At 41.0% G+C, this 26,574-nt stretch overlaps 1 protein-coding gene across 3 annotated transcripts in view; it reads left to right on the forward strand.

Annotated features, from left to right (window-relative positions):
* Ankrd6 (ankyrin repeat domain 6) overlaps positions 1–26,574 on the forward strand; it is a 189,734-nt gene that overhangs the window by 30,158 nt on the left and 133,002 nt on the right. Inside the window, exon 1 of one of the 3 annotated variants that reach the window (XM_010633244.3) lies at positions 3,444–3,693. The exons of 1 other annotated variant lie outside the window; for it this stretch is intronic. The gene's annotated coding sequence lies outside the window, so the exon portion shown is untranslated. Of the gene's footprint in view, positions 1–3,443; positions 3,694–24,734; positions 24,751–26,574 lie in introns of those variants that run through there. One more of the 3 variants, XM_010633245.3, reaches the window with a different exon arrangement.

The following is a 26,574-nucleotide window of genomic DNA, read 5'->3' on the forward strand; positions in this document are numbered from 1 at the left end:
TTTTTTTTTTTTTTTTTTTTTTTTCTTTACTGGGGATTGAACACAGGTCCTTGTGCTTGCAGGGCAGGCAGTGGAACCACTGATCTAATCCTTAGCCCTTCAAATCATCTTTTATTGGATAGCAGTCTCCTTGATATTCTGTTTCCACTATTATAAATAGTGCTGTTTTATGCATCTATGTGCATAAAACTTTTTCCATTATTCAATTTTTAATTTTTATTTATCTATTTGTTTGTTTATTTTGCAGTAGTAGGGATTGAACCCAGGTCCTTCGCACTAGCTACATCCTTGGCTGTTTTTTGTTTGTTTGTTTTGAGATAGTTCTGGCTAAGTTGCCCAGGCTTGGCTCAAACTTGCCATCCTCCTGCCTCAGCCTCTCAGTGCTTATAGAATTTTTTTTTTTTTAGTGAAAGAGATATAGAAGTAGAATTATAGAATGAAATAGATCAAATCATTTTTCAGAAATGTTGATTTATATTCCAAAACAATAAAGTGGAATTTATTAATAAATTAACTTGAATTATTGTGGTCTGTTATCTCATACAGGGTGTGTTAAAATAGTTCCGCATTTCCTTCTTTTGTAGCCTGAATTTTTCCTAGAAAGTAAAGTTTGCTTTGCATTCATTGGTATAGACTTCTTCCCATCTGAAAGAAACTTCTTTTAAAGGACACGGTACTATTTCTTTTTTTTTCTTTCTTTCTTTTGTTTTTTTTCTGGCACTGGGGATTGAACTTGGGACCTTGCATTTGTGAGGCAGGCAGCAGAACCATTGAGCTAAATCCCCGGCCCCTAGCATGGTACTATTAAGGACTGCCCATATCATTTTTTGTGCTGGTTTCTCTCTAGCAGATGTGGGCATAGACCTCCTTTTTTGTTTGGGTACTGGGGATTGAATTCAAAACCATGTGCTTACAGCACCGCTGAGCTAAATCCCAGGCCCAGATTTCCTTTATATTCCCCTTGATCGTCATCTGTGTGAAATGTAACAACCCCAAAAATCAGCCTTCCAAATGAGCTCTGTTCTATTCTGAACTTCTTTCAAAATAATGTCTATACTCCTCACCAAACACTAAATCTCACTTATGTTGGCAGCATGTCTTTTGTAGTAGAGTAAAAAAGCATTGCAATTATGGTGATGAGAAGAGGGTACTGCTGTACCTTGATAGGGAAAATCTCCTGTTATCCTACTCCACAGAGATAACCAAACAATTTAGGACATACCTGTCCAAATTTATTACCTAGTATCTTAGTTGCTTTTCTCTTTGCTGAGACAAAATATTCGACACCCAAAGTTAAAGGAAGGAAGGTTTATTTCACTTTGCAGTTTGTGAAGATTTCAGTCCATGTCAGCTGGCTCCAAGATAGGGCGTTATGGAAGAGAGGCACGGCAGAGGAGAAATAGTTCACAGTGTGGCAAGCAGAAGGCAGAGAGCAGCAAGCATCAGTAGCAGTAGCATCAAGCCTCTCTTTTCCTTTTATCCCATCCAGGCTACAAACTTTTGGGTGGGGCCAACCATATGCAGGGTGAATCTTCTCATTATCCACATGCAGAACTTTGCTAATTCCAATCAGTGGACTAATTTAATACCACACACCCCTAATCCCATGCCCTGTCATACACCCTAGATCCAGCCAGTTTCAAAAAGCCCACATATGAGTACATGAGGCTTTGGGGGGACATCTAGATACAAAGTATAACACCTCGTATTTAAAAAAAATACAATGATGCTCAACCTTATGAACAATAAATGAAATATAAAGTAAACAAAAATGTTTTATCAAGTCCTCAAAGGTAAAATTAAAATGTACAAAAAATTCTGATTAGTATATACCCATGTTGATGGCTGTATAGGAAAACAGCACTCCCATAGAATGTTGTTGGGAATATGAATTGGTACATTCTGTGTGGAGGTCAATTTGTCAGTAATGGTCAACATTTTATATACACATATCTCATTTATCTCCTCACTTTAGAAAGACAGGAATCTCAATAGCCGTCTTATAATGTCACTGGGATAGTGCTGGTGGTGATGGAGGTGGTATTGGTGGGACTATGGTGATTAAAGCATTCACTGCCTGCTACTTTGTGATAAAATTCCATCCACATCTACCACAGTGCTGGGGGTAGTAAAGGTCAAAGCAGTTCTCTGGATTCTTTCACAACATAGGCAGAAAGAAAATATTTCCGGGGAAGGAAAATTTTTGCCATTGCCTTTCATAAGGCAGAAACTGCTAGTGTCCGCCAGGCCCCTGCACACACAGGCACAGGCACTTCCTAGGAACTCCTCCCCCTCTCTGCTTCCAAGTCCTAGACCAGCATTAAGATTCTACCCTATGAAATATTCATAAAGCTCAATTGACCATAAAACACTTTGTAAACGTAAGTGTTGTAAGTGGCCCAAATTATATCAACAGCCTTTTTGAGAAAAAAGGGAAGAAAGGAAAAGGAATTTAAGGGTATGGCATTGAGCAAGCCAACCTTGAAATTTTCAAGCTTAATAAGTGGGTCATGGATTTGCATTTTGTAATTTTAGAAATGACTAATGCTTGGACTTTTTTTGAGCATTATAAGAGTGGCCTCATCTCAGTATAAATCTTTCTACATTACACAGATTATGTTGCTCTGTAAATCAGTACTTTTATTCCATAGTCATTTTATTTCCAGGTTTAAAAATGCAGAGACTTTAAGGTGGTCTTCTCACATCGGATGAAGTCAGTGATGCCTAACTGGCTTCTGCCAGGACCTCTATATAGTCCTCCATCCTAGCCTGCGGGAAAGCCCCCTTGCCCACATATACATAAGAACTGGAATTTTTCATTGTTAGAGATTCTTTCTAGTTTATGCAGATGCTATCTCATCCAGTCGTCAGTCCTTTACTCTGCTGAGTGGAGCCCCTGAATAAATCTGCTCTTTGTATCCTTCATGGATTGAAGATGCTTATTCTCCTGGTGCCAGCCAGCGGAAATTATTCCTTCCTTATAGGACAGGATTCCTCTCAGTAGAACAGTTCATGGACCATCTATTCTCTTCCGTTCCTGTCCCCTTGTTCATAATGCTGCATTTAGTGGATCCTAAAATTGTTAAGTTAATTTGTTTTTGGCACCCAAATTATACCATTGTCTCATTAAATTATATAAAAAAAAAAAACAACACTCCAGAATAGTTGGTTTTTGAGCCTAAGTACAAATGGAACATCTATTTCTCTGGAATCATACCTTTTTTATTTTTCTTTTTTTTAATTTGAGCTCATTTTTTCTGACCCACACCTCCTTTGAGATTCTGATTCTGTCCCTTGGGTATCACCTGAAGTGTTCATCTCTCCCTGCGTGGTGACCTTAGATAATATGAAAAGCCTGCCTGCCGGTTGCTGATCTGTTGACCTAGGCTCAGGGCTCTGAAGAGGTTGACAAATCCTTCATAAGGAGTTTTGCCAAATGCTGCTGGCAACCTTTGGATTCAAGGCTTCTTGCAGAAGGGAAAAGAACAAAACCCAAAGGCCTGGCTGCCAGACAAGTTGGAAAAGCAGAGGAGCGCTTTGGTTTGGGCATTGACATGTAAATATCAGAGCAGCTTGAAGCTGTTCCCCAGCAGACCCTCCCGCCATCCTCCCTTCCACACAAAGCCCGGCTCTGAGGGCTGTGCTTTGCCTTTGTGAGGCCCCACCGGCTGCCCAGCTGCAGAGACAAGTCCCGTGAGTATTCTGCTCCTTTGTAAACTGCATTTTTGACTGTGACTGTGGACAGGAAAGTTTTCCCAGCCGAGTGCAGTGGGAGTGGACCCTCTGGGATGTAGACATAGGCACGATACAGGTTTTTGAAGTGAAAATGAAACTACTAAGTGAATTTTAATTCGACCTGATATAAGTAGAGAAATAGTCACAAATTGTAAGTGCAAAGAACAAGACTGGATGTCAGGTTTGAAGTATTTAAAAGATTTTATCTGAAATTTCTGTACAATAATTTTATTTTGTGCTTTGTGCTTTGTGTAGTCCCTCCTTGTGCTCTCTCTTTTTTAACATTCCTGTCCTCTTCTCCATCCCTATTTCCAGTGTTTCAGATTGCATGATGGTGGCAAATTGTGTAAATTGTGTAATTCTGAGAAGAAGTCTTGCTTTACAAGTTAGAAACAAGTAAAAATTATCTACCATTAGAATCATGTAAATAAAATACGGTTAAAGAGTTGGTATGATGGGTTTTCTTTCTCTGAAATTTCAGTGAGAGTTTATGTGCCAGTGTCCTAAATTCAACATGTGAATATAAAATATATGGGGCTTTTGACCATTAATCCTGATATGTCAACTTCACTGGATTAAAAAACAACTAGCAAATTAGCAAAGCGGGCTCCTGGGTGAGTCTGGGTGAGTCATGGAGGCGTGGCCTCTGGCACTGTGTGGGTGTCTTGCCTATTACTTTCTGGTACTGCTCCCCTGCTTCTCAGCATAAACTAAGCAGCTTTTCTCTAACTCACCCTTCTTCCATAAGGTTTCTGTGTTTGAACCAGCTGACTGTGTACTGAATCTCCTGAAACCATAAGCTAAATTAAACTTTTCCTCCTTTAAATTATGGGTGTCAGGTATTGTGTCTTAGTGACAGGAAAACTGAATACTAATAGTGTTCTTATTACAACGTGGAGGGTATATGTCAACGCCATGTTTTGGTCCGATCTTGTTAGGCCCTTATGAACTAGTAGAATATTATTTAAATATAAATTTTCAGAATGATGAGAACTGGACTGACTTAGGAGAATGTTGATTTTTTAAAATTAATTTTGGCTGTGGCCTGGGATTGAACCCAGGGCTTCATGCATGTTAAGCAAGTACTCTATCATTAAGCTATATTTCTAGCCATTGGAGAATATTGACTTTCAAAAACTTTGAAGTCAAAGGTTTTATTTGGTAAAAGCTATCCCAGATAAACTCATTTTCCTGGCTACTTTTAGATAGTGCCTTTAAAGAAAAATTTTCTTAAGAAAATGCAAATGTTTCCAGATCCCTCCCTCCTTTTCTCTTCCCCTCTCTCTCTGGTACAGATAGTGTTCACGGTGTGAATTCATTATGCGATGCATCTTTTGTTATTGTTGTTGATTTGTTTTGTTATTGTTATTGTTTTAGGGCGTGGGTGGACAGAGTCTCCCTATGTAGCTCAGGCTGACCTTGAATTCACTATGTAGCCCAGGTTGGCTTTGTATTCATAGTGATCCTCCTGCCGCAGTGTTTTTGGCAATGAGATTACTGGTGTGCACCACTGTGCCCAGCTTACCACAATGCATCTTTAAGCATCGAATATTTATAGACTGTTTGCTCTTTCAGAGTAAATGTAGTAGAATTCTGTGCCAGAATATCCATCATGAGATTGGAAAAAAATTAAGCACATAATCTTCCATCCAGAAGCTATAAAACTTGTCATTAAGTGTAAAGTCTATTCTTGATTTTTAAGTGTTTCTTGCTTTCTTGAGCATAATTAGGAGAGTTTGGAAGAGTGGAAAGAGGAGTAAACTCAGTGCTTTTGGGACATAGACTCTGTCTCTACCTACTTGAGCGTCTTTAGAGAAATGACTTCCCTGAATTTAGAGATGGACTGGACTAGTGGTTCTCCACCACTATAAATGTTGAGAGGTAGTATTTTAGGTTGTTGCAGTGTTCTGGGCACTAGTGGTTGGAATCCTGGATACTAGATATTTTGAAATGCCCTGAACCATCCCACCTGGCCCAGTGAAGAAATAGCCCACCCCAAAACTAATGGCTATTTCCACTGAGCAACTCTGGCCCAGATGATACTAAAGTTCTCTCAGCTCTGGTGCTTCTGAAATCATTAGTGAGGCATTGAAAGAATCTGAAACAATGTGTAGCCAGTGTACTTGGTGTGTGCATTTAGCATTAACCCCACTCAATTCAGAGTGAAGTTAGACCTGATAAGCTGATCAGGATGCTTAGGCTATGGTAACTCAATATTTGAACGGAGCTTTATGGCCAAGGGAACGACTGCTATAAGCACAAGAAAATACTGGTACTATTCCAGTGCAGGTGCAGAGTTTGGCCTGGGTTTTTTGGTTGGTTTTAGATTTTCCTTCATGACCCCCTTTCCTAAAGTGAAGAAGTGGGTTTACTGTGGTTATAGCCTAACTCCCAGGGCCTGGACTTTTCTGTTGTAAAGGAAGGACAACTGCCTCTTCACACTTCCTGCTGCTAGGCACTGTCACATCTGTTGGGAAGGTGGTCACGTGGAGGCTTCAGTGCTATGCTGCAGTTCCTCCTGCCTTCGTCACAGGCCAGGCTGGAGGAAACCGTGTGGATAACTCTGGCTGGCAGAAAGAGATTTGGGCTGGAATGAAGATTCCTGAGGTCTCTGGATTCTTAGGTAGTGTCTTAGTTAGTTTCTCATCACTGAGACACAGTACCCAACACCCACAATTTAAAAGAGGAAAGGTTTATTTTGGTTCAGTCGGTAAAGGTTTCAGTCCATCGACCCCTGGTTCCAAGGCAGGGTGACATGGCAGAGGAGGATTGCTCATAGCATGGTGGCAGGAAGCAGAGAAGAGTGAAGGGAGGTGAGGAATAGCTAAGTCCTTCCAGGCTACACCCACAAATCCCACCTCCGAACAGCAAAATGGCTCTACACTCATTAGTGGACTAATCCATTGATGATTATTATGCCCCATTTTCCAATCCTTTCCTAAAAGCCCCACCTATGAGCACACGAGGCTTGGGGAAACATCTAGATATAAACCATAACAGATAGGCTGGCTTGATTAAATTGCTTTTTACTTGACAGTGAAATGCTACTAAATGAAAGTCATACAAGAAAGCATCTGTCAGGATTTTTTTTTTTTTTTTGGTAGAATATAACAGAGGGCTAAGTTACTAATCTTCACCAGAAATTTTCTGTGATATTGTTCATATATGTAGTGTATAGTAATTGGAGTGTAGAGTACCAGGAACATATTTTTATTTATTTATTTATTTGTTTGGTACTGGGGATTGAACTCGGGTCATTGCACTTGCAAGGCAGGCCACCAAACCGCTGAGCTAAATCCCCGGCCCTGGAACATATTTTTAAAATGAAGTGTTGCTTTCCATCTCAAAATGATTTAAAGATGATTTGCATAGGAAAAAAGTCAGTAACAACTTCTATTGATGCAAATCTTGCCGGACCTTCAAAAATTTTACACAAATAAGGTTATAGTTCATGTTTTATAATTTGCCCCATTCACTTGATTATATCTTATGTATATACATATCTCTGTGACATAGATAATGCATACATTTACATGCCTTCAGTCATATTTCAGGCTGCTGCAACAGTAGCATGGGCTGGGTGACTTAATCAGATTTATTTGTGACAGTTATGGAAGCTGGAAAGGGTGAGTTTAGCGGGTCAGTATCGGCTGGGTACTGCTGAAAGTCCTCTTACGGGCTTGTAGATGGAAATGTTGCTGTATCTTCACATTCAGAGAGCAGAGAAAGGAGGTAAGCCTCCTCTGTTTCTCCTTAGAAGGGCACTAATCCTATCATGAGGGTTCCACCCACGTGACTTAATAACCCACCAAAGACTCCATTTCCAAATACCATCATGCTGAGGACTAGGATTTCAGCATATGAATTTGGGGAGTGGAATGGGAATAAACATTCAATCAATAGCAACTTTTGATTATCCATGAAGTACCTAGAATTAGACTCTCTGGGTTCATACCTCAGTCCTGCCACTTATGAACTGGGCAGATAATTTAACTTGTGCTTTAATTTACTCATCTGTAAATTGTGGGGAATGTTAATACCAACCATGTTAGTGTGTTTTGAGAATTAAATGAAGTTATCCATATGGATGCTTAAAATAGTGTTTTGTATAAAGTTAGCACTCAATACCTGTTAGCTATGATTTTCTTGTCAACATCAATCAGCATGATTATATGATCATACCATCCCACTAATCAGTTCCCTGCTATTAAATCCTTTCTAATATTCTGAGTTATTAGGATAATTTCCTAAAAATAGAATTTCAAGGTCAAAGAGCAAGCAACTATCGAAAGCTCAAGATACAGGAAACTTGTCTCAATGTTCACTCCTACTGTCTTTCCTCAGGATTACAGAAATTCAGTGTGGCTTCCTTCAAACACTGCACAAGCTCTGTGACCTCCCATTCCCCATCATTAGGAATATAAATTCATCTAATATTGTTTTGGTGCAAGCATAGTTGAGGAAATACCTTAGCCACAAAACAAACTAGATAAAGCATTTCATGGTAGAATACAAAAACAGAATCAAGGAGGATTACCTGCCGCCTCATTCTCACTGTGCTGCAACTTCTCTCCATTGATCAAGAACCGCTGTGTGTGAGAGGATGTGAAGTGTGTGAAGTGAAGTGTGGCCCCTTGGTGTAGTCCTCATGCTCTCTTCCCCAGTCCAGTTTAATTTCTAGACATACTGAATGAAAATAAATAGTTATCTTTAGTAGCATGGTAAGAAAACCACATGAAATTGGCAGAATAATTTGGATGAAATTATTAATTTTATTAATGTCAATAAAGTGGAAAATCAGTTCCTTTATTCTGTGATACGTAAAAATCACTTCAGGGCTGGGGATTTAGCTCAGTGGCACCGTGCCTGCCTTGGAAGTGCGAGGTCCTGAGTTCGATCCCCCGTACTGCAAAAGGAAAGAAAAATCACTTACTTCATTTGCTTTTGCATTTACCATGAAGAACTGCTAAAAGTTTGTGTTCAGCAGTGGGATCCACTGTATGTGCCCTTTTCCACTTGACTTAGTACTGAGTGCTGTGGCCTAGCCCCCTTGTCCAGCATATCTGTCATGGCTCAGTTCTCTTACTGTAATTCTGTTTGGATGATGGGAACTCCTGTATACACTGTGTTATCACCCAGCCTGACCTTCACATGTATCTGGTTCATCAGATTTTATGATTGGTTCTTAGAAAGCCATTTTACCTGCATTTGACTATGAGCAAAATGCAAACATGACCATCCTAACCACAAAACATAATGCACTTTTGAGGGAGGCATCCAGATGATTCCAAATATGTTCAGTCTGTTAGATTCTCATTAAAAACACAAAAATGTAAAAATTATCATCAAGAATTCTCACATTTTTTGAAATACCTCTTAAGAAGCCAGAATCACACTCGGAAAAGCCTAACTTGGTTTGCAAACACTGTCTGAGGTACTTTGGATAATTATTGGCATTCCAAAAAGAAATATAGGTTATTTTTTTTGGGGGGTTGAATACTTGATTCATTTCTGCTCAAGAACAGTGGCTTTCAAACTTTTGGCTATGATTCCTTATAAGAAATACATTTTAGGGCTGGGGTACAGCTCAGTGTTAGAGTGCTTGCTTAGTAAGCAGAAGGCCCTGGGTCTGATTCCCAGCACTACCAAAATAGAAATACATTTTATATAGTAACCTAGTATATATACATACACATGTAAACACATATCGTTTTCTAAAACACATGTAGTACCTGTTGGTTTATATTCTATATTTCATTCTTTAAAATGCTGTCTGTAACCCATTAATCTATTTTTATTACTCACAAATGGGCCATGACCCATGGCTTAGAAATCCTATTTTAGAGATGGGTTCTGATGAATGTGGGTTGACTGACAGCTTTAGTGGGGACTTGCAGACATTTTCACGACGGAGTAGATTGCCTTCCCTTTGGTGTTGGGTTCACGGCAGGCTGTACATGCCCATGGTATCTACTCTGGAGTAATCTCAGCCATAGGGCTGGTCAGGAATTGTGGCAGGGCCCCCTGTGTTGGCTGCCTGGATACTTGAACAGCTTTGCTCTGAAGAACATTTGTCCTCTCTACTGGCTGCTGAAACTGACAGCTCTGCCTGAAAGGGAAGGTTTAAACAAAGACAGTTTGATTTGAGCACGCCTGAATCTTGTCTTTGTCTCTGCACTTAACAGAACAGAAGGAACTGGCTCATTACTAAGAATGCCAGCTGCCATGGATTGATCTCTGTAGCCAGAGCTGGCTCAGTTTTGAATAAGTAGAGACCTGGCTTCTCAGTTGGTGTATTCTAAAGGGCTAAGAAATAAGTTTTCTTTAAAAGTGTACTCTGTCTCCTGTACCTAAAATTTTATGATTAGAAGTTTGTTCTTTTGAATATTCTGAGCATTGCCTTCCAGAATTCATGATCAACATTGGAATATCCTCAGACAAGTGAATGTTTTGCTTATATCTAGTGACATCAGGGATTTGGGCTGCCCTCAGGAGCAAGGTTCTGAGCATTTGGGTAGAGGAGAGCAGATGGAGAGACTGGAGAACTGAGCAGGAAAAGGAGGGAAGCATGCTGTAATTTGCTGAAGCCTCTGTGTCTAACTTGTAACATGACAGAGTGTGAGAATGTGGAGCCCTATCAGTGTTTTCCTGAGAATTGTGTGAAGATCCTGTGGCTTTTGATGGATTTGAACAGGGCTTACAGGTGAAGGAAATGATGCTCACCAAAAGTGACCAGAGCTCTTCGGACCACATGCTATTCAGGGCTTCTTTGGCCTGTATTATGCTCTATGGGTTTCTGTTTTGTTTAAAAAATTTATTCTTGTGCAGAGAGTATGACTCATATAGGATGCCTAAGAATCACATTTATTTTATCTAATACCTTCTAAGCATCTTGCATTCATATGGGCATTTTCTCTTATCTTAGTCTTCTGATCATTCAGATTGGTCTAGATGACTGCAGTTGGATTGCTTGCTAGTTTGTTTTTTCAGATGTTGGTGATCATACAATTTAGCAGTCACTTTTGGTTTGTGGTTTTCAACCCATTACTGGGTCATAAATCAGGTTAATGGGTATGACTGACAGGGACTGCTGGTTGAATGGAGAAGAACCTTGTAAATATTTATCTTCCCCACTAGGCATTGTGCAATACACAGATATATAATGCTTCCTAATAATTAGCATCAGACACAACAATGAATTTCATGTGACTAATATAGATAGATGTAATCTTTTATTTGACAAATATCCAATCATGGCGACCCCTTATTATGTTAGGTACAACGCTAAGCTGCAGGGGATGTGAATATGAGAAGAATAGACCCTTTTCTCACAATGCTCAGACCATAGTGGTCGGAGATTGGCATAAAAGGCCATCGTGACAGAGTAGTGACTGATACCTAATCACCTCTTACCCCTTGAGCACCTCTTACCCCTTGAACACCTCCCACTCTGGAGAAGTAGGGAACTGACTGAGACACATGAACCAAGAACAGCCATGAGAAGCTGAGAGTATGTCTATGAGAAGACAGAAAACCCAGCCTCTGAGATTCACATGAGACCAGCAAGGCATCGGGGGGAGAAGTGACATCTTGTGCCTCCCAAGGGATGTGTTCATATTCTAACCCCTAGAGCCTGTGAATCTTCCCTTATTTGGGAAGAGTCTTTGTGGATGTGATTAAGTTAAGGATCCTCAGAGGAGATCATCCTGGATTATCTAGGTGAGCCCTAAATTCTGTAACAAGTGTTCTTCAAGAGTGAAGAAGAGGGAGATTGGACACGAACTGGAAAGGAGGAGGCCATGTAACCAGGGAGGCAGAGACTGGCTTAAGGTGGCCAAGGAAAGCCATAGTGCTGGAAGCTGGAAGTCGAGGAACATGTTTTCCCCTAGTGCATCCAGAGGGAGCAGGAATGTGCTAACACCTTGATTTGGATTTCTCACCTCCAGAACATAAGAGAAGAAATTTCTATAGTTTTAACCCACCATGTTTGTGGTAATTTGTTGTGACAACCCTTGAAAAATGAATGCAGCCTGGATTTCTATAGGCAGTATATTAGCTTTCTGTTGCTAGGACAAAATGCTTAGAATATACAATTTAAAGGAAGAGAAGTGTAATTTGGCTTATGGTTTCAAGAGACTTTAGTCCATCCTTGGCTGGCTCCAAGACAGAAAACATCAGGGCAGAGAGACACGTCAGAGGAAAGCTGCTCAACCCATTGCATTCAGATAACAGAGAAAGCCAGTAGAGAGCCACAGAAAGAGGAAGGGCTGGGGACACCATATATCCTTCAAAGGCACACACCCAGTGACCTACTTCCTCCACGGCCCCACCTCCTAACAGCATATTCAGCCATGAGCTTATCAGTGGATTAGCCATTGATGAGGTTGGTGCCTACATGATCTGATCAGCTTCTAAAAAAACCCATTTTTAAACATATGTAGCTTTTGAGGGACATTTATGATCCAGACCATAACAGATGGTGTGTTTCAGGATAGGTAAACTCAAATATCTTAAAGCTGAAGACATTTGAGAAATTGGCAGAAGGAGGAAGGTCATTCTTGGCCATTTTTCTTTCTCCTCTGAAGCATGCATACCGTTTAGGAAAGATTTTTCAACCTTTTCTAAGGCAGTTATTAGACCTCCAGTGAGAGATCCCCAATCTGCCCTACTCCACAGAAAAGGAGCATTCTTCAGGTAGTTCCTGTAGAAATGGCTTGCCAATCAAAAGTCTTCTAGGTCCTTCTTGCCTTGAACGAAGAATTAAAGGAGACAAGCCAAAAATGGTGCCAAAAAGTTTATTTGAAAAGTGTGGGATGACTGGATATGGGAGAAACTAGCTCTGCAGAGCAAACTTGGGCCAAACAAAAGAAAAACAAGGTAAAAGCAAAACTAAAAGTACACATTGCATCTGAGAAATGCAGCATGGGTTATTATGATAGCAGCTCCTGGGATGTCTGGTCTTTTTTATGTGGTCCACATCTTGTGGGAGCTCCAGAGTTCTACATACAGGGTCCTGAGAATTATTTGGCTCTGTCCTCGGATCTTGTGAGATAGGCCCGGCTCATTTCCCCAGGCAGCTGTGCTGCGTCTTATCTCCTATATCATTCTTACCCCAAAGACACAGGATGGAGAGAAAATTCTAGACAAACAGGCCTTGCTAAGTTTCCTCCAATTTATTACCATTAGATGATACTTTTATTTATTTTTATTTATTTATTTTGTTTTGGTACCAGGTGATTGAACTTGGGAACTTGCACTTTTGAGGCAGGCACCAGAACCACTAAACTAAATCCCTGGCCCCAGATAATACTTTTTAAAAAGGTAATACTTCTTTATCCTGTCATACTTATTCATGACTATCCATATTGTAATAAAACACAGTGTTAAAAATACCCAGGTTTTACTTTTTCTTTGGTTTTCCATTTCCTCATGGGAGTTTCCCATATTATATGAAACTTACATTAAATAAATGTGCATGGTTTTTATCTTGCTAATCTATCTTTTGTTACCAGGACTTCAGAACCCAGTGGAGGGTGAGGGAAATATGCTTTTTGTCCCCTCCAAGTGCATTTCCGGAGTGATAATAGGCCTGAGAGACAAAGCTGTGTTTGGGATGAGCGAAGCGAGCTCCTGGCCCTTTGTGAAAGGGAGTAACATGAGATACGCTGGAGAGTTTGTCACTGACTCCTTGCCTTTGTGGTGGTTTGAGTAATAACTTGTTTATAAAGGATCATTTGACAGTTCATTGTTTTGCCTCTTGGGTAATGGCTCTGCACACCAGGCAAAAAATACAGGCTGAGGTTTGTTTGTTCTTGTGCATGTATGTGAGTGGTGTAAACAGCTTCTGATTTGTCCACTGAAGGGAGCCACACACACTCCATGAGAGAGTCACTTCAGTCACTTGCCACATTTAATTCTTGATTTTTTATTTTTTCTGGTACTGGGGATCAAACTCGGGACCTTGTGCTTGCAAGGCAGGCACATGCCACTTAACTAAATCCCTGGCCCTACATTTGGTTCTTGAATATGTACTTTTTGCTACCTTTTTCTAACAGGACTTACTTTGTGACATTTTATTTCTTTGATATGTTGCCAAAATATTATTCTTGTGAAATGAAGGAAACTTCTTTAAATATCTTTAAATCTTCAACAAAAAGCGTATCTACTCTTGCAGAGATTCATGAATTCAGATTCTAGAACAGATCCTCTCCCTTTAGAACTGTATTCTCTTTCTTAAGGCAACAGAGAGAAAGAAGTTGGACTCACATTTACTGAGTATCTGCTTTGCTTAAGGGTATTACTCTGTCTCTCTTTTTTTTTTTTTGGTACGAACTCAGTTCTTTTTTTTTTTTTGGTACTTGAACTCAGTTCTTCCGCTTGCAAGGCAGGTGGCAGCACCACTGAGCTAAATCCCTGGCTGTATTCCCTCCCTCCCTCCCTCCCTTCCTTCCTTTCTTCCCTCCTTTCTTCCATGAGCTAGGATGTAGGAAGAAGTAGATTTGGTGGCCTAATTAAATTTTACTTCAGGGCTGGGGATTTATCTCAGTGGTTCTGCTGCCTGCCTTGATTTTACTTCTTCAGGTTAAGAAGTAGCAAGTGAAGGTCTCAGGTCTCCTGAGATGTCCTTCTGTCTTATACTGTCCTATACTGCTTATGTTTTGCTCTTTTCCATACCCCATATTTTGTGTGTACTCATGTTTTATGATCTTTAATGATTACTTTTATTATAAAAATAATTCTGCTTATTGTAAAAGTATCAAATGATGGGTTTGGGTATCCTGATCCTTAACACTTTGGCTGGCTGCAAACCCCACCTCTTAACTTCAATTCGGCATGAGTTTCTATGGCTGATCTAGCTACCTGCCACAGACTTGGTGGCATAAGAGTTTTGGAGGTCAGAAGTCCAAAATGAAAGTGTTGGCAGGACTCTGCTTTTTCTAGACATTCTGTATTTATTTGCTTGAAGCCACGTGGCTCTAATTTCCGCCTCCAGCTTCACTTTCTCTTTATCTCTGATTTGTGTCTTGTGTCTCAAAGCTCCATCTGCTTCTTTCTTAAAGGGATATAGATATAGATATAGATATAGATATAGATAGATATAGATATAGATATAGATATAGATATAGATATAGATATAGATAATTGCATTTAGAGCCCACAGAGATAATCCAGGATAAGATCCTTCTCACAAAATCCTTTTTTTGGCCTTATAAGGTGACAGTCACTCTTTTGCCATATAATGTAGTACAGGTTCCCTAGATGTATTAAGATGGGCAAAACTTCTTGGGGTCACTGTTTGTTCCACTACGTTGTTAAGGTACAGGTGTGGTGGTACATGCCTATAATCCCAGCACTCAAGGAGACTAAGGCAGGAGAATTGCAGAGTTCAAGTCCTAACTAGGCAACCTAGCAAGACCTGTCTCAAAAACAAACAAGCAAGCAAACAAACAAACAACAATTTAAAAAGGGCTGAGAATGTAGCTCAGTGGTAGAGCGCCCCAGGGTTCCATCTGTGTGGGGTGGGGAGGAGAAGGGAAAGGAAAAGGGGAAGAGGATGGGGAAGGAGAAATAAAGAAGACTTCTCAGGACTATCACAATAGGCAACGAGGAGCCAGATTGATAGCTAAGGAGCAGGTTGGGCAAGGTCAGTTGATGGAAAGTTGCTGAGAGGAGACACGAAGGATTGCAGGAATTCTTGCTCCATTAATAGGATTCTTGCCAAAGGCAGGCCAGGATGAATCTAGGGGCAGGAAATTTCATTACATATTGTGTTGGTCAGACATCAAGGATTGGAGGGTTTTCTCCAAACTGACTAATCAGGATTGTTGCTAACTCTGAGCTCTTATGCAGGCCTGGCAAGAACACAGGCCAAGGCCAAGGCCTGGTCAAGGAGAGGGCTCAGGTGTGATCCAGGCACTTAGGTAATTGAGGCAGGAGGATTGCAAGTTTGAGCCCAGCCTCAACAACCTGGTGACATAGCAAGACCATGTCTCAAAACAAAACATAAAAAAGAGCTGGGGAACCATTCAACCCCTCTCAGTTATTTTTCTCATTGCTGAGACAAAATACTCAAAACCCAAAGGTAAAGGAGGAAAGATTTATTCCAGCTTATGCTTTGTAGAGGTTTTAGTTCATAATCGGCTGGCTCCAGGGCAGGGTGGCATGGCAGATGGACATCACAGAGGAGAAATAGTCCATAGCAGGCAAAGCAGCAAGTAGAAAAGCAACTCTTTCTGTCCCCTATATTCTTTCAGCTACCCCGATTTAGGGCGTGTAACACACCTTTAACCCTACTGTGGTTAATCCTAGCTGGAGCTATGCCAAATTTATCAGTGAACTACACCCTTAATCCCAGCATCACACACTCTAGTTACAGCCACCTCTGTAAAAGCCCCACTATGACTGCATGGGCCTTTGGCGGGGGACATCTAGATACCAGCCACAGCAATCCCCCAATACTGTGAAGGAAAAAACAGCCCAACTCAGGTTTGGTGGAGGAGAACCTTTCCCAATCCTCTCAGCAGTGTTTTACAGACTTAGAAATATCATGAAAGTGAACACAGTTTTCTATTGTGAGCTTATGGGCAACCAAGCCATCCTGATTGGGGAACTGTGGTACGGTGTGGAGCTGTTGCCTAATGGCAAAAGTGGCTCCACATGGATTTTCTTCTGTACTGCAGTAGTCTTTTCTCCTTTCCACACCATCCTATCTATGTGGACCTCCTGCTTTCATTCAGGGGTCAGTTTCATGGTCACTCTGCTTTCCAGCTCCTAAGTTAGGAAGCTGCACCTAACTGCCCAAATGTCAGTGTCTGGACTCTGTAGACACTGACAAAGAAAATGAAGATTGATACTAGGAATCTCATCGCAACATCAGAGAGAATTTTAGGTCCATCAGTGTGTGAGAAGAGGAAGTTGACTTGGTCTTAGGCCCAGACTAGTTTCATTCAGGGACTGATGACCAGCCACATGGCCATTTTAAAGATCTGATTGAACCCCAGCATTGGCTCAACTTCAAGCTGGGCCTCTAGTGGTCTAAGATGTAGGGGTCTCTTTCAGAGTAGGAAAAGAGTGCCTGCTTTCAAACCTAAAATTGACCTAATCCCTTACGTAGGACCCAGGTCCAACCAGGTCCAGTTCTGTGGCTGGGCTCCTGAGAAGTGGGTGCTAGCTGGTATGGGGCATGCCCATGGACAGTAAGTAAATGGAATCAATGCCATAGTGTTGCAGTAGCTCCCACTGGTGCTTCAGGGACAGAGAAACTGTGCTTCCAGATTTTCTGGTGTTCTTTAAGGGGCTTGTTTCTACCACAGGATAGAGAAGCATTATATTTTTTGAAAAATAGTGCTTTTTACCATAGGGCTTTATAGGAATTCAATACTATAATTTAATTATATTGGTTTTGGCTTGTTACAATTGAATGTATTGAACATCCATCCTGTGCTGCATGCTATCTAGAACACTATTTATTCCATTTAACCTTTATAGCCTCCTGCAAGTTATAAGCATCTTCTCCGTTTTTTCCTTTTTGTGGTATTGAGGACTGAACCTAGGGCCTTTGCACTGAGCTACCTCTCCAGTCTTTTTTTTGTTTGTTTTGTTTTCCCAACAGTCTCATTAAGTTATTAAACTGCCTAGTTGGGGCTCGAACTTGCAGTCTTCCTGCCTCAGCCTCCCAAAGTGCTGGGATTACAGCATGAGCCACCATACCCAGCTATCTTCATCTTTTTAAGTAAGGAAACAGGTCCAGATCATTTCCTTGCCCAGGTTCTCATGCCGAGCAGTCATGGAGTCAGGGGTGGAGTCCTACAGGTGTGCTTGAATACAGCCCTGGCAGCCCTTACAAAGAAGGGAAGGACTTCTGGAGCCAACAATGGCCACCTTAGATATTTGGGACATTTCACTAAGCCTGTCTTCTGCCCATCAGATGAAAAGTGTGGAGTTACACTTTCCAGGTCTGAGAAACACCAAAGAGGGGGTTAGCTAGCTTCATTGTTTGTTTTTCTGTACTGGGAACTGAACTCAGGACCTTGCACTTCCTGGGCAGGCAAGGCACCACTGAGCTAAACCCCCCTGGCCTATTGTTGTTTACTAAACTAAAGTGTTAATGAAATTCATTTAAGAAGAAACTATCTAAATGTATAACAGAATGGAATTCTGTGTAGGAAGGATTCTGTGGTCCTGGAGTATAGAGTAGGGGAACCTCTGTTGGAATGATTAAGGGCTGTCAAAGGACAGAGTTTGTCACCTGCTGAGATCTGGTGGGTAGCAAGCCTGCTGAAAGCCAGTGTGTAAGTGAGGAGATGGAGCAAAGACAGGCTGGCTAGTGCCATCTGGGACCAGGCCCCCACCGGCCCATCTTCTTGTACGTGGTAACGGGGACTGAAACTAGGAACATTACCATGGAGCTATACCCCCAGTCCCCTTTTTGTATTTCTAATCTTCAAGATTATGGAAAGATAACAAGAAGTGGTCATGTTAAGCCAGGCGTGGTGGTGCATGCCTGTAATCCCAGCACTCGGGAGGCTGAGGCAGGAGGATCGCTGTGAGTTTGAGACCAGCCTGGGCTACATAGTGAGTTCCAGGTCAGTCTCAACTATACAATGAAATCCTGTCTCAAAAAACCAAAAAAAAAAAAAAAGTGGTCATGCTACTTTTATAAGATGAAAATCATTAAAATCCTTGGAAACTTAGAAACTGTCTTTTGTCTAAATTATTGTTTAAAACACTTTCTTTGGAAATCTTATCTAAGTGTAGTACTACCAAACGCTGTATTCAGTTTGTGTGTTCGTGTGTGTGCGTGCACATGTGTGTGTGTGTTCAGAGCTATTTAATAAAAATTGTTTTATTGAGGTATAACACACTATAATATTTATCCACTATAATTGTGTAATTTGGTAATTATTTTAGCAAATGCATACAGTGTGCGACTGTCATCACCACAATCCAGTTTTAGAATGTCCCTCCAAAATATTTGCTCATGCTCATTTACAACTAATCCCACTCCTACCCCTGAGTTGGTTGGACCAGTGGTCGAACCATTGGTTTCCTGTCTGCCTCCATAAATTTGCCTTTTTAAACATTCCATTCCATATAAATAGGATGATACTGCACTGTTTCTGTGTCTGACTGCTTTCATCAGGACATTTTTGATGTTCATCCATGAAGTGTGCATTATTATCAATTCAAGAGCTTTTTAATTGTTGTTTTTTAAGACAGGGTCTCACTTTGTACTGGCCTTGAACTCAGTATGTAGCTGAGCCTGACCTCAAACTCCCAGTGATCCTCATTTTGTAGTCAGGGTGGCCTCAAGCTCACTACATAGCCCAGGTTGGCCTCAAACTTTGTATCCCAGATTGGGCTGAAGCTCATGGTCCTCCTGCCTCAGCGTGCTTCTAGGTACGAGGATTACAGATGTATATCATCATGCCAGGCACATCACTTAATTTGTAATATTTTATTACATATGCATATGTATTTATCTCCTTTTCTGTAGCTAAAGAGCTAAATATTTTGAAAGAATGTAATTATGAGGTAAAGGGGAAGGTAAGAGAGATAAATATTTATCTAATATACAAATTTTAAGATTAAAAATTTAAAACTTCCAATTTAAAGTTAAAGATGTAGAATGTTTTCTTCTGGACACTACATATGAAGATCCAGATGTCATGATGTATCAGTCTTGTATATCTATCTCTGCAATATATAATTATAGTAATTAATTCAAACAGTCTGCAGAGATGATTACTTATTTCTGTTTACCTTGCGTGCATTTTGCATTTATGCTAAATAACAAGATTTTTTTCATTTTTAACAGTAGAGACAGATGTGTTCTAGACAAAGGTATGAAGTCTTCTGTTGAAATGTGTCATACAGATAGGTAAAAGCAGATAATTTCAAATTTGCTAATCTGATATTATGACCAAGGTGATGATGCTATTTGGTTATTGTTTCTGTTGATTTTAGAAACTCATTGGCTGCAGATTTTTTTTTTTTTTTTTTTTTTTTGGTACCAGGGATTGAACTCGGGTCCTTGCGCTTGCAAGGCAGGCCACTGAACCACTGAGCTAAATCCCCAGCCCTTGGCTGCAGATTAAATGGATTTTTTTTATTATTGTTAAATGGATTCTTAACTTAGATTAGGCAACAAGAAATAACTGCATAGCTTTGTAAAATTAATGTTTTCAGAATTATTAAATATAAGATAGAGTGGACCCTTGACTTACAAACTTAATTTGTTTATGATGACTGGTTGTAACTCAGGTTGGTCAGTTGCCTTCAAAGTCTCTCTCCTATATAATTTTAGGCCACACTTGATTCCAGGCAGATCTCGGTGTCCTTAGAGAAACATTGGCCCAGTATTTCTCAACCCCACACGGAAAGGATGTTGTAATGTTCTTTCCAGAACACTTTAAGGGTCAGATCTGTATCTGAGACCATCTGGAAGCACAAGTGGCTGGCATTCAGGTCATAACTCAAGACTTTGGTCATAAGTTAAAACTAGAATTCCAGTTTTAGCCCAAGTTGTTTGTATGTCAGGCCAGTTGTAACTCAAGGATCCATTGTATAATCTGGCTTCTTTGATTCCAGACAATGGGATCTTTTGACCCAGAGATGATAGAAACCAAACTGGACCAAATGAGCAAGCACTTATACTCCTACACAGGCAGAGCTTTATGGTAGGGCATGGGGGGCCCCAGGTGAATTGGGGCTTTCCTGAAGGGAGTCAGCAATTGATGGAGAGAGCGACCGACCTACCGCTCTCTGAACAAAGAGAGCAGCAGGTTTTTATTAGCTGGCATGGGCTAAAGCCTGGTAATTTCCATGGGCAGGGGGCATGATTTCAAAAGATGTTTTTTCTTGTGATGGGCTTGGACCACTACATGGTCACAGTTGACTCATCCTAGAGGCTGTTGAATTTTTGTGTAGCTGGCACTATCATCCTGTGCAAAAGCATCTTATCTCTGGGTCTGGCCCTGTGATAGGGCCAGAGGATTTCAGGTGCTTGGGCTTTTATGGCTTCCGAGGAAGCACAGGATGAGGGTAAAAGATAAGGGAGAGAGAAAGAAAAGGAAAACATATACCAACTTCAAAAGGGCAAGCTACCCCTGTATTATAGTCTTGGACAAAACATTTTTAAAAGATCAATGTGGTTGTGTGCAGGGCTGACTAAAATCTGACCCAGGGGTTAAGATAGCAGAGGGGACAGACACACTATAAAGACAGAGATGCCAATCCTTTTATCCCATTTTAGTGACCCATCAGATTTCTTTAAGCATAAGTGAAAGGCTTGTGTTTTTAATAAAAGTGGTCTTCAAGTTGCTGCAAAGTAACCCTGGCAACTGTTACCTTGCCGAGCTGTGTGATTGTTACCAGTTGCTCAGGGTCATACTGCACACTGCTCCCTGAGAACACAAAGGACAATCTTTGGTGAAACAGGAAAAGGCATATTCAAAGCTAGCTCTGAAGAAGATGGAGGGGACATTTACTGCCTCAAATCACCATTTCACCATGTTCAGATATGTTAGGGCTTTTGTAGCAAGGAAGAGAGAAAAGAAATACAATGAGATAACCTACAATGAAATTTGTGCTGTTTTATCCTTTGGCCATTCTTGGCTTTTCTCTCTCTGGTGAAAATGAAATTGGACTTGGACCTCCTGCGGCCAGAATCTGCATATACCATCCACTGGTCTGAGCTGAAGAAAGGAGGGGTGGCGGCTTAGGCTCTTAGCCTATAGAAGTTTGGAGAACGCAATTAGTGGTCTTTAAATTGGCTAAAAGCAAATGAACCTAGAGGGTCTGCCTATCTCTATCTCTATCTCTCTCTATCTCTATCTCTACTCAGACAGGGCCTCACTCTGTAGCCCATGCTGACCTTGAACTTACTATGTAGCAAGACTGGCCTTGAACTTGTGGGGTTCCCCCTGCCTCGGATTCCCAAGTGCTGGGATTACAGGCATGTGGCACAGAGCCTGTCTGCTAAAGGGTTTATTTAGATCATTTTATTTTTCCGGTACTGGTGAACCCAGGGTTGCTCTACTATTTAGCTGCATCTCCAGCCATATTTGTTTATTGAGAGACAGAGCCTCATTATGTTGCTCAAACTTGTCATCCTGCATTAACCTAAATAACTGTGATTACAAGTGTGTGCCACTACATCCAGCTTAAGAATGTTCCTTGGTAACAATTTCTCATTTCAGGCAAGCATTCTGTTACTCTGGTCTCATGACAGGTCTGTTGAAACATGCCGTGCTACAAAAGGGTAGTAGTTTACTGCACTCTGGGGTTTATTTTGTCACCCGAGCCTTCTATCACATGATTGTCTCTTTAAAATTGTTGCTGTATCAGAATGTGTACACAGTTGGATAAATATTCTTATAGAAACATAATACTGGCATTGTCAAGGCCCATTTCCAACCACCATTTCAGAGTATAGAAATTTTAAGGTTCAGCTTTCCTAATTACCTCCAACCAGTGGTGTCCATATGATGCAGTTTGGCCACTGAGATAAAGCACAAGTTCATCGGAAAAGGTTTCCTGAATAAGAAAATATACTAAAAAGCTGGGCATGGTGGCACACACCTGTAATCCCAGCACTCAGGAGGCTGAAGCAGGAGGATTGCTGTGAGTTCGAGACCAGCCTGGACTACATAGCGAGTTCCACGTCAGTCTCAACTACACAGTGAGACCCTTTCTCTATATATATAGATAGAAAGCAAGGCCATTCACTCTACTTTTCTCTTTCCTCTTTACTTGGAGGTGGAGTTCCAAGGAAGGAGGCCAGGGGTTGTCTACCTTCTGCTATCCATGGTAGAAATGCTACTTGCAGCAAAAAGTAGACATGAGATGTCATGAGCTATGTGATGGTTAGAAAAATGCATCAGTCTAGAACTTTCAGCACCCAGCAATTGGATTTGAGAAAGTCCTGGCTCTGTTGCCAGCTGTGTTTTCTTCAGTAAACCACTAAATTTCTGAAAGTTCTTACAATGTACACTGGGTAAAGAACATAATACCCTCCTTCCAGGTTCCAAGTGGAGATTAAAGGAAATATGGAATGGGAAAGCAATTTGAAAGTCCAAAAAGACTACATCAAAGTTAATCACTAGTCTTATCAGAGCAATGATGATCAACTTAGCAAGTCCGAGGAAGGCTATTCTCAGCTTAGTCATATTTTCTCCTAGCATTGAATGGTGCTGTGGTGGATGAGAAGGTGCATGGGGACGGGCTTGAGTGAAGGCCACATGGGAGTAGCTTTGTTACATCATAGTTGCAGAATACTTGAAAAGTGGGGTGTTTCTTGCTATCAAGGTTGACTCTTTCTTACGTAGAACATAAATCCTAGAAAACTAAGACTTGGGCCTGTTTAGTTGTTTTCCCTTATGAAAAACTTGCTGCTAAGTATTTCTGGTGTTTTGCATTTAAGGAGCACATGCCTGTATGAACACATAAATACTTTCAGCAAAAAATTTCTTGTGTCTCCCTCCATAACTTGAGCTCCAGTCAATAGACCCCTGATCTACTTTTGCATGCACAAGGATGGCATCTTCCTGGCAAAACCAGCAGACCACGTAAGTCAGTATCAGGTTGCATGGACCTCCTAAACTGACTCAAACTTTCCTTAGGAACATAGTCCTTTGAAAAACTCCACAGAACTCCTAGTCATGGTTCAGCTTATATCTGGCTTGGCTTTGACTCTGTCACTACCCACAGGCGCCTCTCTGGAATGAAACAAAACATAGCAAAATGTCTGTCAACTGTGTCATGCAGTATCTCTATCTTTAGAGAAAACTGCTTATTTCAGATTTATTTCAAAGACTTGTGGAGGGGCTTTCTGGGAGACATCCATTTGGAGATGCTTGAAAATAATGTTTTAACACCAGAATGAATGGTGTTTTGAACTTCACATGATGTTTAGTGCTGTGACCCCCCACCCCCCACCCCTGCCTTATTGCTTTCTCATTTAAAAGGTATTTTGGTGCTTACTCTAAGGTGAGGACATTATCTTCAATGAAAGCAATGACTCCAGTTAAATGGCAGGAATAACACTATTGCCATGCAGATTTTATTCTTTTGATGGGGCTGGTTCATGGGATTATGTATTAATTATTCATCGTCTTTGGTTTCCAGCTGAAAGCCCTGGTCGGTAGTGAGGGTAGATAATTAATAGAATCACCCATCTCCTGTATTCTCGTTAACATTAACTTACTTTGCCCTTAAATTTCTTTTTATTTCTTGTCTTTCACTGTTTAATGGATGTTTGCAGGTTTTTCCTCCCAAGGGCGATTGCTCTTCTTCACACCGATAATGGTAATGATTAGAATAGTTGTTACAGCTGGGATTAAATGCTGCTTGTTTACTTGAAAGGTTTTTTTTTGTGTGTGTAATGTATATAGTTATTTTAAATAACATAACATTACCATGATTAAAGTGAGCAGGGTAAAAATAACATAACTATTGTAATTACAAAGAAATAACTTGGAATCTTTGTCTACCAAGGACTTCTAGCCTAGTCTTCCTTTAGTCTTTAGAACAGTCTGGGCTGATAAAGAAACACTTTCTTAGAGTCAGCTTTTCAAGCATATGCAGATTTGACCCTTGCATTTCTTGCTTGACAGGGCCCTTTTTTCTTTTGGCTATAGTAACAGTGATTAAATCTAATGATAATAGCTACAGAAATGTAGTAGTCACAGGGTGGCAAGTGCTATTCTAAGCATGTTACTTATATTAATTCACTTAATTAAAACAGATCTCAGGGTAGGGTATAACAAGAATGATGCTAATCTCTAGCTGATGATCTGCCTGCTGAAAGATACATCTCATTTGGCCAAGGTGGGGTTTGCTGGTTCTAACAGGATTCCTTTGCAGCTGCTTCTGCTCTTCCTATATAAGCTCCAGCCCCTTCCGCCACTCCTTCTGCAGCCTCCTCTTAGTGTTGTGTATCTCTTTCTACCTGCTCACGCTGAAGACAGCAATTACTTGGAATTGGAGGTCATTTGCAAAAGCCATTTCACCAAGGTTAGTAATTGGACTGAAGTGCAGAGTTCTCAGGCTATGCCCAGTTTTTTGCATTAGACCTGTGAATGGATCTACTGGACTCAAGGACTGGCAAAGGAGGACAGGGAGCGGCCTCTGAAATGTCAGGCGCACTGTCTCTCTAGTCAGGTAGTAGTGGAGATTAGGTCAGTGTGCTTGAGTGGGCACCTCTGCTAGATAAAAGGCAGAAAGCTACTAGACTTCCTTCAGTTCCAATATTTTTTATATGGCAATTGTATTTCTAACAACTCCTGGGCCCTAGGATAAAGACTTCAGGTGTTCTGAACAGAGTGTGTGCCTCTGAGTCAGAAGGAATCTGAGTTTGGCCACTAGCATTGCCCCTTCCTATATATGTAGAGGTGAACAAACCACATAGTCGCTTGGATTTTTCATCTATTCCTTTAATTCAGCAAATATTTATTGAGTGCCTACTGTGTGATAGATATAGCCTTGAACAAAACAATTCCTACCTTTCATGGTGGTAGAGAAGTTAAGAAATGGTGAACAAAATGAATACATTATATAGGTGGTGGTAGTGCTAAGTGTACAACTTTTAACTGGGATACTCAAGGCATTACTGAGGGGAACACCTGGAGGAGCTGAAGGAGAAGGCCATGCAGCTACTGGGGAGAAAAGCATTCTTCAAAGAGACCATGATGTAGAATCCTGAAGCACAAGTGTCGCAAAAGTAGTAAGGAGGCCATGTAGTAGCAGCAGAGAGAACAGATCCTGAAGGCTTTTGTAAAACCATGGCACAGAGCTGTGCTTATGTCCTAAGTAAAGAAGAAGCTGTGGGAATAGAGGGGTAGGGAGTAAGAGTGTCATGATCTGACCTAAGGCTTAAAGGATCACTGTGGCAGGCTAGAACAAGAGACTAGTGTGTGGGGGAGAAGGGAGAGCAGCATCCAGGTGAGAGATGATAGAGGCCAGGGCCAGGTGGGAGTGGTAGAACCAGGGAAGTGGTCACATGACTCTTAGTGCTTAATAATACCCACCTGATGGAGTGTTACTATGTTAACTGAGCTGCACCGAATGCAGGCTTGTGCAAATCCTCAGTCAAGGGCAGCTGCTACTATCATTTTGACAGGTTAGTGGTTTTGTAAAACATGTGTGACACACATAGAGGAAAGAGATTGAGGATTTGTTCATCCCATCAGCAGCAGCATGTTTGGAAGGGAACTCAGTGCCTCCTGCCTTTCCCTTTAACTGGAAATCACTGTTCAGCCAGCCTAAATCACAGGCATGTGAAAGAGCTGCACTAGCACACTTTGGGCCTTATCTGTGTGCCCAATCTGTGATTTCAGCACTTCCCACCCATCCTTAAGTATTCAGAGATGGAGTAGTGGGGAAGGATAAACTGCATTTGTGTTTACGAATCTTCAGAAGATTCAGGATTTCAATGGTTAATAAGTAAGACTTCAGGGTAAGAAACAGCAACAACTCCAGGCATTTTAAGCAGATCTGGAGTCCCTGGCAGGGCTGGAGGAGTAGGTTTTCAGCTGGGTCATCATGACTCTCAACAGAATGAAAGACTGCGAGTTGATTTCAGGTCCTCAGGGCACTGCCAACTCAATGGACAGTGTTGGGCAGTGGGTACAAGAACCCGCTTACTACCTGGATCTCAAAGATCCAGAACCTGAGTGGAGAAAGAGCTACCCCCACAGTGCCTCTTGGCTTTCAGAATGGTCCTGGAATGTACCTACAGTGGCCAGCCATTTGCTATAGTCATTATAGAAAACAAAATGGAAGTTCCTAAAAAATTAAGAGTAGAACTACCATGTTATCTATCTATACATGGTAGTGTAT

Source organism: Fukomys damarensis, unplaced genomic scaffold, assembly GCF_012274545.1.
Source record: "Fukomys damarensis isolate Sample0158 unplaced genomic scaffold, DMR_v1.0_HiC HiC_scaffold_14, whole genome shotgun sequence".
Classification (NCBI taxonomy): domain Eukaryota; kingdom Metazoa; phylum Chordata; class Mammalia; order Rodentia; family Bathyergidae; genus Fukomys; species Fukomys damarensis.